Raw genomic sequence first — 16,314 nt, 5'->3', positions numbered from 1 at the left:
CTGCCTACCAATTATCTAATTTTAGTTCATGTTGTACTGTGCATGTCTTAACAAACAGAGGGAAGAGGTTTGAATGAAAATATAATTGTAGCACTTGCTTTGTAATTATGGGACCAATGTAACAAGGAGTTTATTGAAAAGTAATTTGTGCATTAAAGTGATAAAATAAATAATATTTCCTTTATGTGCTAAAAACACTAGCAAATAAAGATAGGGGTTTATGAGTATTTGCGTTTACTTTTTTGCAGCTTTAGTGTATCTTCATATCCTGTATCAATAAATTTAAACTGAAAATGGAATAAATTTTATAGACTGAGAAGTCTAAACAGCAATTTCTCAACAAGATAAAAAAAAAACAATATGTGCTGATGGTTTTTTTGAAGTATTTCACAATGTTTTAACCCCTTAATTGTGGATGCTGAGACATGGTTGTCATCCACACAATGCAGTTAGTGCAGATGACAATCACGTTTTCACATCCAATGGGGGGTCGTTTTCAGAGCTAACCGCATCCACCACCCCTGTAGTGTTAGGCAGTTTAAGAGGTGATGTTGGGTTAGGCTTCTGTTGGGGGAATCCTGCATGTAAGTGGCATCACCATGTTGTCCTGGTGATGTCACTTGGTCTCGGAAACCTGGAACTGGCAGGAACAGTGAAACAGGAAAAGGGAGATAGATGGGGGTTGCATATAAAACCCTTCAATTTTAGCTCCCTTAACTCTGACAAATCAATAAGGAAAACCATTGGAAACTTAATGATCCTAGTAAATATTTACCTAGAAATATAGTGGCCAACTAGAGTGCTGATAGTTACAGAACACAGCCAGTTATACAATCTTGGTGTGTGAGACTACACAAGGTCACTTTACCCACATCTATAGAAGCCCCTAATATCCGTATACCTATAATAACCACAAACATTTATATGATCCAACAGGTGTGAGATTGCACAACAACCTAGATACACTGGTGATCACAAAATTTCTAGAGGAGATATAACAGTCACCTCTATACAGTACCAACTTATAACATAATATATATGGTATCTTAACTATTCACAAAATTGAGTCTTTACTCATCCCTCTGATACTAGAACCAGTGAGTAATGTTGCTACATAATCTGTACCTATTAAACGATTAGCAGTACTTTACGAGCATTGCTCTCAGATTAACTGTATACTTACACAAATGAGACAGTTATATTCTTGGTAACTGACGCTACTAACATGTAAATGTTTGATATAGATATACTAGTATTCACATAGAATCAAACGATCATACTAAGCTGTTATCTCCATTGTGACCCACAGTATGCACTAACTGGTGAACATACTACTATAGGGCACTTACACAACTATATAACAGCTCAGCCAAGACTACCAATTTAGCATAGGAGTGATATTATTGCAAGTAGCTATAATTTTAGTGACACTTCGAGACAATATAATTTAGGCATTCATATAATATTAGTGGTCACTATTTAAACTTTAACAGAACTTACTTTGAGAATTTTTAAATTTGTATGTTATGTGTTATGTGTGTACAGTTTTTAAATAAATTGAATAAAAGTTATATTTTAATATTCCTCACAAAAAGCATCACCCTATAGTCTGGGCTAGAGTGCTGGAGATGCATACTGTCCCGTGGTAGTGTCTATACTACCACACTTCGAGTTTGGAAACTTAATGATATCTGCCCTTTCAAATGGTGTTTATCTTGGGGAGAGGGGGGTTAACATTTTTTTTTAAATTAAATAAATTAGAAAACCCCTTTTTAAGGAAGGAAGTCTCTAAGTGCATGTAAAAGGTTATCAAAAAGGTCTATAGACCCCCATTACCCCTTGTGTCCCTCTTTAAAATAAAGCCCTTATATAGGTTTAGTATATTCAGGTGATCACTGTGGTATTAATGATTACCTAATGTGTATAAATGTGCATTTATTTGAGGAGAGGTTCATGGGAGCCCCAGTGTGCAGATCAAAGTTATATACATATACCCAAATCCCCTTATGTATAATTATTATAGTTTTAAAAAATCCTAAAATTGCACACACACATTTTTTAACAAAATTTTAAAAAAAATATTCATTCTATTCACACATATATAATCGTGTCAAGCAATAATATATACATAATTCAAAGATAAATGTGAATCTGCTGGGTCTGCTGAAAAAACCCCAATATACAGTATAATTTGTGTGGGTTTCTCACAAAAGAAAAAGACCTACAGTAGGTCTTAAATGTGATTGCACCTAAATTTCCAAAACAGCTCAGCAGAGGGATGGAAATGGCTCATCAGGTAATAAAGGGAAATATCAAAACTGAAATATGCATCATGAATGTGTTTTCTCATGTTCAAACTTTTCTAATATTTTAAATTTATCTTTCAACTATTTTGGTGTATATTTTATTGAATTTATTGAATTGCTGATCAATTAATTGTTTGTTTTTGCTGTTAATATGGCACACATATAATTACTATTATTATCATTATCATCATTTGCAATGCAACAGCAGATTCCAAGAGCTATACAGTAGGGATGGGCGAATGTGTAAATTTTCGAATTTCGAATGTTAGAACGAATGTTATTACCGAAATTCTAATTATAAATCCGAATGTTGATAAGAACGAATGTTCTTAAAAATTCTATAATCGAATGCTATTTACAGTTTTTGAATGTCACTTTCGAATTCGAATGTTTATAATTATATTGAATGTCCACATTCGAAATTTCGAATTTAACATTCCATTTAACAAATACTATTCAGAAGTTCAATATTTCATGTGGTAGGGAGGGAATCTAGTAAATTGATACATAATAGATACAAATATATCATTTCAAATGTTTCTCTATATAGAATATTGCATAATTCTAATATTACATTTAAAGAAAGCATTAGAAATACTATTACAAATCTAAATTCGAATTTTTCAAAAAGAATATTTTCGAATGTAATCATAAAATTCGAAACTGAACATTCGAAAATCGAATGTTAGAATGTTATGTATACATTCGAAATTCGATTCGAACAAACGAATGTGTTAAAATTTGTGCCGTTTTTCAAATGTTGCAAAACATTCGCCCATCCCTACTATACAGGGGGTTAATCTAGAATTTAATTAAATCATTCTAAATAAGTATTCAATAAGTATTCAACAGCTTATCCAGCCATATAGATAAGACCAATGTATATTTCAGCATACTCCTGATCAAATAAAAATTACAGTGCAACCAAAATCAGCAAAAAGTGTAGCTTGTCTGTGCAGTAACTTCACTAACAACCAAATACCAAGTACTGTAGTATCCTAAGTAGCTAAGTGAGTTTTAGTGACTGCACTAAACAGAATGCCTTAGGATATAGAGCTATGTGAATATGTTCATTAATCTATTAAGAAAGATATATGGCCCACATTGATCAGAATCTGAAATGTTTACATTCCTGAGGGGATAATGTACAAGCTATATCTAACAACAACAGAAAGGTCAATTTTAGTAAAGTTTTATTTAAAGAGATAAGTAAATAAACAAGCATATTTCTTCCAGTTTTTATGTAAAAGTTATTTCACTAGTAAGAAATCAAAATTCTCATATGATGCCTGAAAAGTGCCAACAGCTCAATGAAAAGGCTAAAAATGCTGCACTATTCTCAAACACCTTCTTACTTTACATAGGAACACACAACGTCATCCATCTATTAAGACTTAAAACTTGCACCCTATGCTTTTCAGTTTTTATGCCTCATCTATCTTCTATTTCTATTTGGAACAGCTGTAAAATTTATGAATAGTAGGCATTTCAAGTGTTTAATAAGTTGAAGCTGCTCAGCTATTGGTGCTAAACTACAGTTGTATGCTGTCTGGGTACACATTATGGTGTAAGTAATTGAATAGCATCATAGATATTGATGACAGGCAGACAGACAGACAGACAGATAGATAGATAGATAGATAGATAGATAGATAGATAGATAGACAGACAGACCTCAGCTTAAATCTTATTAGATACCTGTATCTCCATGACAGATGCTAACAATCACTGCACACAAGAAATCCCTGTATTGTCATGCTTTTCATGATTTTTTTTACAATTCTGGTGTATATGTATGTGTGTTTGTGTGTGTGTGTGTATATATATATATATATATATATATATATATATATATATATATATATATATATATATATATATATATATATATATATATATATATACTCAGGCGTACCTTAGATTTATAGCGGGTTTGTTCCAGACCACCAAAGTTTGCTCACCAGGGCTGTATCTGTACTCTGTACTGTGTACACACACACGTATATATATATATATATATATATATATATATATATATATATATATATATATATATATATATATATATATATATATATATATATATATACACTGACCAAATTACAGTTTCTCTTATTAAATTATAGTTGTCAGGATACACTATTCTTGCAAAGATAATGCTATCAAAATGAGAGGCAAAAAATATTTAACATAAAACCACTGTCCGGCTTAGCATTGATGGTAAAAGAGTGGTAAACCTTGCTAAATGGGCTACTGGGACTGATAAAATACAATATAAAAGAATCAGTGCACTAAGTATAAAGAGCTTAGTAAAATAAAATACATGGCTCAGGGGGGAAATTCCTCCTGTACAGTTGAAGCTGTCATTCACAATTTCCTTCACAAGAAATGCTTAAACTGTTAGATCTACAGTGAATTATTTACATGACAACCACTGGGTGAGATCAGGACTTTATTTATTAAACCCTTCTTGTTATGAAGATATGCTGTTCAAAAACATTTATTTAACCACAACACAGGTCCTATAAAACTGGATTTTAATGGTTACATTTAATGTGAATGACGAACATATTGATGTAAAAAAAAAATCTTTATTTTTTTTCCCATCACCCTGAGTAGGAAACTGTTGCATATAAATTGTATTTCAGTTATATTTTCTGCACACTTGTCCTTAGACCAATTTAAATTATGTATCCAAAGGAAAGGAATAAACCCAAAAATATTAAAGGGACACTGAACCCAATTTTTTTCTTTCAGGATTCAGATAGAGCATGCAATTTGAAGCATCTTTCTAATTTACTCCTATTATAATTTTTTCTTCATTCTCTTGGCATCTTTATTTGAAATGCAAAAATGTATGTTTAGATGCCGGACCATTTTTGGTGAACAATCTGGGTTGTTTTTGCTGATTGGTGGATAAATGTATCCACCAATGAACAAGTGCTTTCCATGGTACTGAACCAAACAAATAGCTTAGGTGCCTTCTTTTTCAAATAAAGATAGCAAGAGAACAAAGAAAAATTGATAATAGGAGTAAATTAGAAAGTTGCTTAAAATGGCATGCTCTATCTGAATCATAAAAGAAAAAAAATTGGGTTCAGTTTCCCTTATATACGTTCTGTATATACTGTGCACATGATCAGCAGGAGCCTAAAAAAATGGGCATATAAAAAGAATGTGCACATTTTGATAGTTTTTATCTTAATTGCAAACGTTATCTAAATCTTGAAACTGCACTTTTGACTTTAGTGGTCCTTTAACATAAATTGTATTTTGTAGATCTTGTCATCCCTATAAAATATGCAATTTCCTGGTGATCCCAAGTTACAAGAGTAAAAAGGGAGTTATTGATTTACTTTTTCCATGAAATCCTTTCTATTATTGATTATCCTACCATAAAGAAAATAAATAATTATGTAAGCAAACTGAAAAAAAACTTCTACAGACTACAAAATTGTATTTGGTCTTTGTGTCATTTTTGTGTAGGCTAACATGAAATAAGATATTATTGTGTTGTGATAAGAATAAACAGCATTGGCAAAATGTTCAGCTATTATTAAGTCTTAAAATACCAGCAAAATCATCAAAAATAAGAATATTCTGTTATTTCCTATTTATAAAAAAAGAAAAGAAAACTATTATTGTCGTTTAGAAGAAAATATATATTTTTACTAAAGTGTTGGTCCAACTTTTGTTAATTTGCACTTCCTGAAAGGGACAGTAATGTCATAATTAGACAGAGCATACAATTTTAAACAACTTTCCAATTCAATTCAATTATTTAATTTGCTTCCTTCTCTTGTTAGCTTTTGCTGAAAGGTTTATCTAGGTAAGCTCAGGAGCAGCAAAGAACCTAGGTTCTAGCTGCTAATTAGTGTCTGCTGATATATACCGATTGCCATTGGCTCACCCATATGTTCAGATACAAACCAGTAGTGAATCGCTGCTCCTTCAACAAATGATACAAAGAAAATAAATCAAATTTGATAATAAAAGTTAACTGGAAAGTTGTTTAAAATTGTATGTTCTACCTAAATCATAACAAATTTGGGTTTCATGTCCCTTTAAACCTATGAGGAGTATTTGAAAATCAAATCAGAAAACACATATATAATAATATGTATAACTTCACATTAACAATAATGTAAATGACATCAAATATGATTATTAGCATAATTGATGTCTAATCTATATGTCTGTCCTTCCACCCACCTGCCCGCCCACCAATCTATATATCTATACCCATATCTATCTATCTATCTATCTATCTATCTATCTATCTATCTATCTATCTATCTATCTATCATACATCTATCTATCTATTTACTTATCTAAATTTATCTGCCTTTCAATTTGATTTTCTTCAAACTAATAGAGTTTATTGTTCATATTTATTTCCTTATCGAAAAATATACCTTAATTATATTAAAATGTACATCATTCAATTAAAAGCTATACAAATCAGGGGGCGGAGCAAGCCGGGTGTCTGAGCGGTCACACACTGAGAGAGCTCTGCTCACAAGATACCTATATTTAATAACTAGGCCGCTCAGCATTGCCCAAAATTTCACAAAATAGCTGGTAATAATTCGGAGACCAGTGCTATAGAGTCCGGTGGAGAGGAAAAGTTCTAAAGTGACTGCTCGGAGCATCCTTTTATCAACCGCAGCTCACACACTACCCGACTGAGGAGCGGCCATTTTGCGGGCTGCATGGAGCCCAGTACCCTAGTTAGATAGATCAAGCCTGAAGGCAGCAGAATTCCTACTCTACTGACTTAACATCCCCACCCAAACCCCCCCCCCGGCTCGCATGTAAACCGGATGAGGTCTGCCGCAGAAAAAAAGTGGTTATTCAGACGGGACTTATGAGTTTTGTAAGTAAGTGAGGCACCTATTTAACTGCCAGCATATTTAATCATACCCCATGATGGAAACCACTGCGGATGACTTGCTGCGGCAACTGTCATCAAGATAGAGAGACAATTTAATTCTCTCGTGAAACTCCTCAGCGATGAGCGGAGTGGCACATCTGCAGAAGGAACAGATTTTCTACTGGCACAAGCCTCCCCCAGCTTGCGACATGAAACAGCAAGAGACAAGTTCCCAGTGAGAGATCTGGAGGAACTTTCCATAACAGATAAGCAACGAGTCAGTGCTACCTCACAAAACCTGACTGAGAAGTGCGCAGGAGTCATATCGGTGTCGGCTGTAGCTGTTCAATGGACTCGGTAAAGAAAAGTGTGCTGGATCCTATAGCTCTCTCGGTCTCTGGCTCCTACTCAGGTGTTTTGGGCAGTAGTAAAGTTGAGGGGAAGACCAGTCCTACAGTTTGCAGTCCGGCCCCTACTGCTGATTACTACTCACTGTCTACATTATGCTCTGTTAATGTGGGACACCAATTAGGAAAAGCCTGCAATGTGGCCTCTATTGAAGATTATAGCTCACTGTCATTTCACCTTCCTTCGGGGAACATCACATGGATTGCAGAAACAGAACCTGTCTTAGCTCTACTACCTTGTGGCATTGGCTAGCTGCACAACCTAATTCCTAGGTTCAAGAGAGAGTGGCATCTTAATATTCCCTACTGGAGTTCTCTCAAAAGACACATTTTATAGAGGTCTAATCTATATCTTTAGATAATATGTATGGACTGCATTTTTTTTTCTTCTCTGCATTAAGGAAATACCTAATACGATGCTGTTAGTGTCATGTGTCATAATATGATTGGACTAGGTAACAATCAGGCAGTACTTGCTATTTTCTGTCCTATGATTTCTGTAGCTAAAGTTTAGGTCTCATATATCATTTGTTTAGGTCTCATATATTTGTTTATCTTCTAATCTCACTCATTTAAGCCCAATAACATGTCCTGTAATTGTTCTTTTCCAACTAATACTGGAGTTACTAATCAGTTGCTTACAGGCAAGAATACTGCAGAACCTTATCACATTTAACCCTTTCCTACATGTGGGTGCAGGGATTCTTTCTCTACATAAGTGGGGATCTCAGGAAGCTCTTGCTTACTTGTTGTGGAACCTGACTCTTGGATTTAGTTTAATTCATTTACCATCCTACAAAGGAGATCAATTAATGTATAAATTGTTAGTACAATTTGGTGGATTAGAGTAGATCATAATGACATAGATAGCTGAGATACAGTTTATATTGCAGTTTTTCATCTCTTCACGTTTACTAAACATCTGCACTGTCAGCGGCGGAGACAGTGCAATACATTGAATACTAAATTATAGAAAGAGCATAGGAACTGCGAATAAAAATATAAATTATCAGCAAAGGATCATCTCACATCCTATAACTACTCCCTGTACTAAGATTACACTATGGTCCAGCGGCAACAAGTGACATTAACTATGGGTTCATACATCAATAGAGATTATAATCTAACCACCCCACAGCTGAGATTACTACTATGCTTCTAAATTTTGCATATTGTTGTGCTCAGAAAGTCATTTGCGGTAATTGTATCAGTAGCAACCCATCCCTCTTTTATCTCCCATAAGGTTTTATACTTGTCGGATCATGTACCATATATGTATTCTATTCCATTCCATACACATTTTGCCACTGTCACTGTAGTTGATGCCGATCTTGTTTATACAGTTACTCATTTCATAGATGGCCTATAAGCATTTGGTATGTCTAAAGTTCCTTCCCTTCCCTCAGCCGGCGAGGAAGGGATGGATTCTAATCAATAGGGTGTGTAACAGTACCTAGGTTCATGCTCCGAATCTATTTCATACTATATTCCTGATGAGGTATTACTGTTAGTGCCATCAACATCCTACATTATTCATGGGTATAATTTCGATACCCTGCGGTAGTACACATTACTTAATGCTAATTGCTTATATTATTCATGTATGTGTATGTATGGAAATATTTGTCTGAATCAAGCTAGCCCACTTCTTTTAGTTTTATCACAATCCAGCTCCACTAAGATTGCTCTTTCCAACTTTTCAACTTCAGATGATAACCCCCCCCTACATCCCTACTTATATCATACCATTCCACCTTATACTGTCATATATTGAATGTTGTCCACTCATGGTCCATACGTGGCCATTTTATTTCAAGCGGTACTTACCCGCTGTAAAACTACCTTGAAAGTGTCATTAGGCCCAATAGGGTTCTCGATGACTACTATACCTCAGCTTTTATTTTACCTAAATTAAAGGGCCCATGAGGGGCCAGACAACTAGTCATTTATAGAAACTACTGTATACATAAAATGGAGGTTTCAGTTAATGTTGTGATATTTCTTATGTCTGTCCATTTTATCTTTTAAAAAAAATGGCATTGTTTTGTGCCCTGATGGGCTGTTGTTATTTACAATATGCACTATTCATTGTACGTTTTATTTTATTTTTTCTTGCAAAACCTCAATAAAAGATTATTAAAAAAAAAAAGCTATATAAATCAATAGTTATATTAAAATGTACAGTATTTAAATAAAAATAAAAAGTTAAAATCAGTATTGTCAATCAGTTTATCCTCGGGTACTGTATATCTATGGTGAGTGCATAGTTGCAACTAACTAATATAAAACAGATGTTTAATGCAATTTAAAACTGACGCTTGTAAATGATTGATGAATCACTTTCCATTTCAAAATTATTTATTTTGTTCTGGTCATTACTTGAAAGCATCCTATTAAATCAAAACAACTGATCTTCATTATTTGCTGTAATGTATTATGTATGTGTTTATTTTCAAATGCTAAAAGGTAAAGGGCAAACAGGACTTACAGTTCATGTATTGCACCCAGAACCCAGTGTGTTTTAAAACTGTACTTGCACTTAACAATCTTAAATGTCAAGAGATAAAAATGTATTTTAAAATTTATTATGCACTGAAAATGGATAGCTATAGTGTTCTAAATTATGCTGAAGTTGTTTCTCTCTTTTAATTGTTCTATTGTGCGTAATGACTAGGCAGCCATTGATTATCTATAAACTGATGTGATGAGCTCAGTAAATATTTTGTATTCAAGATATATTATTTGTATATCACAAAGCCTGAAGCATTTCCTGTTAAATACCTTCAAACCCATGTAAAGACCTGAAATGGTCAACAATATTTATATTTATATTCAAGTATTACCATTCATGGCTAGATTATGAGTGGAGGGCTAAAATTAGCGCAAGGTGCATAAACATGATCATGAGATTGCTGTGTTCTTTACGATCAAATCCATATTACAGGTGGTGTGCTGTTAAAATTACTGCTAATTTGTTTGTGCAAAATCGCAGTAATTTACTCTTCCGATATTTTCTATGGGTAGCGTTGCGCGGTAAAATGTGCTCATATTACAAGTTGAAAATAAATGCAATCACGAAAAAGCAATCGCATTTACAGCCCAAACTTTTTAGGTGACCTAAAAGGTCACGTAGAGATTGTCCGGAGGAAACATTGCATCAAACTATACTTTCAACCCCTAAATCGCCACCCCTCTACATCACAAACTACCTCTTTACAATATTAACCCCTAAACCGCCAGCCCCCCCCCCACATCACAAAGTACCCACTACACCATTAACCCCGAAACTGGCAGCCACCCAATGCAAATGAATCCACTAACATCGCATCCCTCAAAATAGACTAACCCTAACTTTACCAACAAACTAACTACCTTTAAAAAATAAAAAAAATCCTGAGAAAGCAGAAATATCTAACCTTACCTTTAAAAAAAATAACATTACAGTAAAAAGAAAAACTTTACATTACAAAAAAAAGCCATAAAACTAATATTACTGTTAAAAAATGATATTACAGAAATTAAAACCTACCAGGGCACTTTTTAGAGTAGGTTTTTTTTTTTAAAGGTAGTTTTTTTTTTTTGCCGGGTGCTGTGGGGGTTAATATTAGAAGCTGGTAGTTTCTTTTTAAGAAAAAGAGCTGGTTCACTTTAGGGCAATGCCCTACAAAAGGCCCTTTTAAGGGCTATTTGTAGTTTAGTGTTAGAATAGTTTTTATTTTGGGGTGGTTTTTGGGGGGGTGTTTAGAATAACTTAGGGGTTGTTAAGTTAGGGGGTTTAGATATTAGTAGATTAATTTGTGTTGGGGGCTGGCGGTTTAGGGGTTAATAGTGTAGTGGGGACTTTGCGGTGGGCTATGTGGCGGTTTAGTTTTTTTTTTTTGCTTGCTTCGCATTAGTGCTGGAGCAAAACATTTTTACTTTTAACGAATAATACTAGCGCAATCCAACGTGTGCAAACAGTTTACTTCAAGCGCATTTAGCACTCTAGCGAAAGCGCTAATAAGCGCTCCACTTGTAATCTAGCCCTTAATGTTTAGTAGAAACCAGTATTGTAAACTCTAATATGTTATATCAATTTTATTATTGCACACATTTTTATAATTGCATGTAACTATGGGTTAGATTACAAGTGGAGCGTTAAATATTGCTTTCTTGAAAGCGATATTAGCGCTGCACTAAGTAATGCCAGAGCACTTAATAGTCACCACTGCACCAAAAGAAAACAGTTATCCTCTACAAAAATACTCTAAATCTCTAGGATGGTAGGTGGGGTCACCCAATTCCCCCCAAAATCCCCCACTCTTGATCCAACCAGCTATATTTTTCACAGCTGAACAGTCATTTTCCCTTTCACTGCCAGTAACATACAATTCAATAATCTTACCTCTTTGGTTGCCAGTAACACTTGTAAACAGACATGATTAGACCAATTGATTAGCACTCACTTCTTTCTACTCCATATTGTTAATGCATTGAGACATGGGAGCCTTTTACATTTATTTGAAACTAAGGAACATTTAAAAAACTGGACATTTTAAGTGTCCAGTATTTTTGTGAAGCTTTTACTGGACAGCCTGCTAAAATACTAGACTATTGGATACCTGGCAACCCAACCTATGAGTAGCCAGAGGTTTATTACATCTAGTTTTATATTTGAAAGCTTGTACATAGATCTAAATCATGTCAAAAATTAGTTCTTGTTACGTGTGCATAAACTAATGGAACTATGGGATTTGTTCTCATCGACCAATGGTATTACACTCTCTGGGAAATTACAATTTTATATATACACAGTTTATGTTTATTAAAGATCTGTATACAGGAAAAAAAAAGTATGAATAAAGCATAATTTTGCTGCAGCATAAGAAGTAGTGCAGTGAAAGGAGTAAGTTGTGCAGCGATGGGCAACCAATTGTAAATATATATGTATATGAATATGTAAATATATGTTTATACACATATTAACACATAAATATATATGTATATAACCATATACATATATATTTACAGAGTTCCACACAGTTCCCATAGACTGCTATGTAAAGGCACTTTTTTTCTAACACCCTGCACCTGCCAACTTCAACCCCTTATAACTTATTTTTGCATTTTTTTTTTAATAAAAAAATAAAAGAATATTCTATTTTCTGAGCAATTGAGGGTTATTTTGAAAAGGAACTAGAGATCTGACCTCTGGTTAATTTTCTGAGCGCTAATTGCTACCGCAAGCTTGTGGTAGCAATAACCAGCCACTTGTAATAGCTGGTTATTTATCGCATGCACGCAAATTTTTCCTCTTTTAGGAGCGCACAATAAATTAGCGCTTCATTTGTAATCTACCACTATATATTTACAAGTAGACAAGCAAGAGAAAGAGAGAGAAAATTAAATATTTTAATCAAGCAATAATCTAAAGACTTAACATACTATTTTTTTATAATTAAATGTAAATATATTTTGAAACCAGCCACTTGACAAAACATATTTAATACGATAACATGGGTACAAGACCACACATCAGTGAAGTTCAGCTAGGGGGTAAATACTACTAAAGAAATACAAATTGCACATATTTCATTTGGCTTATGTCACACAAGTTCACCATTTGGATCTGTAACCAGTTAGAATACAGACATAGAGGTCATCTTCATTATGATACCTGTCATCTTTCTGATGACATCACATGCCATCCATCAAATATTTCAGAAATACTCTTGCCATCTGCTCACAAGACATAAATGGCTTATCACATAAATTCACAATGTTACAACTGCCGCAATGACATTATCTTTGTAAAGGATTATAAAGGGATAAAAGTGATTGTTATCCATTTTACAATGCGAATAACAAATTCATTTAAAACTTATCTTTTTATATACAATGATATTTAACTCTGTATTCAACCATGGTGTAAGGATTTTAAGAATGAAACAGTTTAGGAAACTGTTTTTTTTTTTCTTTTTTTTAACTCAAAAAGTAGTTTTGGAGAAAATTTTCATAGCAAATGTTATCATTAGTTTTTTTGGATGATTTTTTTAAACAAAATGTATTATTATAAATGTATTTTTAATGGTAAAAAATACAATTTGATATCACGATAGATGGCATGTTAAAACTAAGCACACATTCAAATGAATATTAATTATGTGTGGAATGTTTAATTACTGGTGAAATACAATTAGTATAGGTAGTATTTATAAAAAAGGTTTGGGTTATATTGGATTTAGGATTGGCTCCACTTTCATACTAAACAGATGTAATCTCATTTGCCGAGTTGATCTAAATTTATGATTGGGCAACACTGTACTAAATGGAATCTTTTTATTTTTTTTTAGTTGCCAACTCTAATTTGCGGGTCTCTTGAAAACACTGTTGTTAATTCAGTCTATATTGATTTGTGAAAGAAAGTTCATTAAATATAATAGTGTTCATGTATGATTAAAAGTAATACAATGTTAAAGTCAAATTCAATAGTATAAATGTTAATACAAAAGTATACTATATTGAATTGCCAGGGTTAGGGATGTTTAATAGTAGAACAGATATATGACAGATAGATTGAGCCTAAGGGCTCCATTTATGAAGCAGCAAATGCCGCTTCGGAGGCCAATCATTTCAGGCTCGCCTGAAATGGAAGTTAAGAAGCAGCGTTCATAAAACCACTGCTCCTTAACCTATCCGCCACCTGCCCAAATGTCCACTGGTATTACGAGTTAGGTGCAATGCAAACGCAACCTCACGTTTGCATTGCATGGAAGCATTGCGCTCACGAGTGCACGCTTCCATTGGCTCCAATGAGAGCCTCGTTCTCATGCTGTCAAACACGGCACGAGAACTAACGCAGATTAGGGGGTAATGCATGCAGTGATGGGCAGCCAGCAGATATTAATATATGTATATGCTTTTATATATATATATATATATATATATATATATATATATATATATATATATATATATATTTATGTGTTAATATATGTATAAATATATATATATATATATATATATATATATATATATATATATATACATATTAACACATAAATATGTATATAAGCATATACAGTACATATATATTTACAGAGAACACACAGTTCCCATAGACTGCAATGTAAAGGCACTTTTCAGTGCCTTTTTTTTTTCTAACACCCTACTCCCGCCACTTTGTAACCCCTAAAAACTGCATAGTGCAGTAGATTTTTTAAGAGAAAGACCCTTTATTTTGGTGCCATTTGGGGCACTTTTATAAAATTAAACAGAGATCTGATCGATACTATGAGCTCACAGAAGCAAAAGCCAGCCACTTGTAATGGCTGGTTATTTATAGCATGCCCGCAAATGGGCAAATTTGCCCATTTGCGGGCGTGCAATATATTAGCACTACAGTTGTAAGCTGGCCCAAAAGGGGATGAATCTGCAGGTAAAGACCTGCTAATGTTATCTATGTCTAAACATAGTCAGGTATTAAAATGCTAATAATGGCTTGACACAAGCAGCTATTTTAGATTAAAAAAAATCACTCCTACCCCCACTGGGAAATTAATTAGTGCTATTGTTTCCTGTTTACATCCACAGATAATATGCTTGTTATTCATATTTTCAGTGTAGAAGGTGGTTTCTACAGAGAAAAACAGTGAATTACACTCAAGCAGGTACAAATGGACAATTGTGAACACATTAAAGGGGAGTACAATGTCTCTTTAAGGGCCTGATATTCAAAAGTACTACGCTCAGACGAGATGATCTAAGATGTCTCATCAGTAGGACGAGGTCCCAAAAAAGTGTTAGAAGAAACACAAATTTTAATTTGAAAGATATTTATCTCACTATGCATGGGACTTGCTGTGAAGGGAAGACATCTACATTACAATATAATTTCTAAAGCACAAACAAAGATTTGGCATGATTTATCTCTATGCCAGCAAGCTGGGAGACAGTTATAGAAACTATGACATAGAGAGAGACCACAGAAAGAATGAGACAGAGAAGCAGTGGGACAACCAATCATACATTAAGCTAGATAGAGATATTCAGAAATTTAAATTGACAGAAAAATAAACATGGGGCAGAGAAACATACAGATGGATAAAGACAGAGAGACACCCACACATTTGCAGGGAGGGAAAAAAGAGACTTACAAGCAAACATTTATAAAACCCTGTAGTTTATAAAGGACAGGAAAACAAATATTTTCTTACATGATTCAGATAGAACATACAATTTTAAACAACTTTTCCAATTTACTTCTATTATCTAAGTTGCTTCATTATTTAGGTATCCTTTATTGAAAAGAATTGCTAGGTATGCTCAGCACCTGAGTACTATTTTCTGATTGGTGACTGCCCATTTTATATATGCAGCCACCAATCAGTAAATAGCACCCAGGTGCTGAGCCTGCTTAGCTATGCTTTTCAACAAACGATACCTAAATAAAGAAGCAAATTAGAATAAAAAAAGCTAACTTATTCTAAGGTAAGGATTGAAATTAAAGAATTGTTCATTATTTGTATTGTTTTATTATTAATTAATTAATTAATTATTTTTAATAGTAATGCAAATTTGTGTAAATCACAAGCATAAAATGAACACTGTGCATGAAACCACCTGTTTTACTGTAATAACCAAAGCAGAAAACAGTTTAATTCATTTCTATTTAACCATAGCCAGGATATTGCATAGAAACAAATGCCATCTCTGACAACACAGAATTTCACACATCTGCTGGAACATA

General features: G+C 33.6%; 1 protein-coding gene across 3 annotated transcripts in view; it reads right to left on the bottom strand.

Annotated features, from left to right (window-relative positions):
* DACH1 (dachshund family transcription factor 1) overlaps nucleotides 1-16,314 on the bottom strand; it is a 518,737-nt gene that overhangs the window by 55,956 nt on the left and 446,467 nt on the right. The gene's annotated exons all lie outside the window — the stretch shown is intronic.

This window comes from Bombina bombina, chromosome 3, assembly GCF_027579735.1.
Source record: "Bombina bombina isolate aBomBom1 chromosome 3, aBomBom1.pri, whole genome shotgun sequence".
In the NCBI taxonomy this organism is placed as follows: domain Eukaryota; kingdom Metazoa; phylum Chordata; class Amphibia; order Anura; family Bombinatoridae; genus Bombina; species Bombina bombina.
Note: the sequence above shows the minus strand (reverse complement) of the source record. Positions and strands in the feature narration are given on the sequence as shown.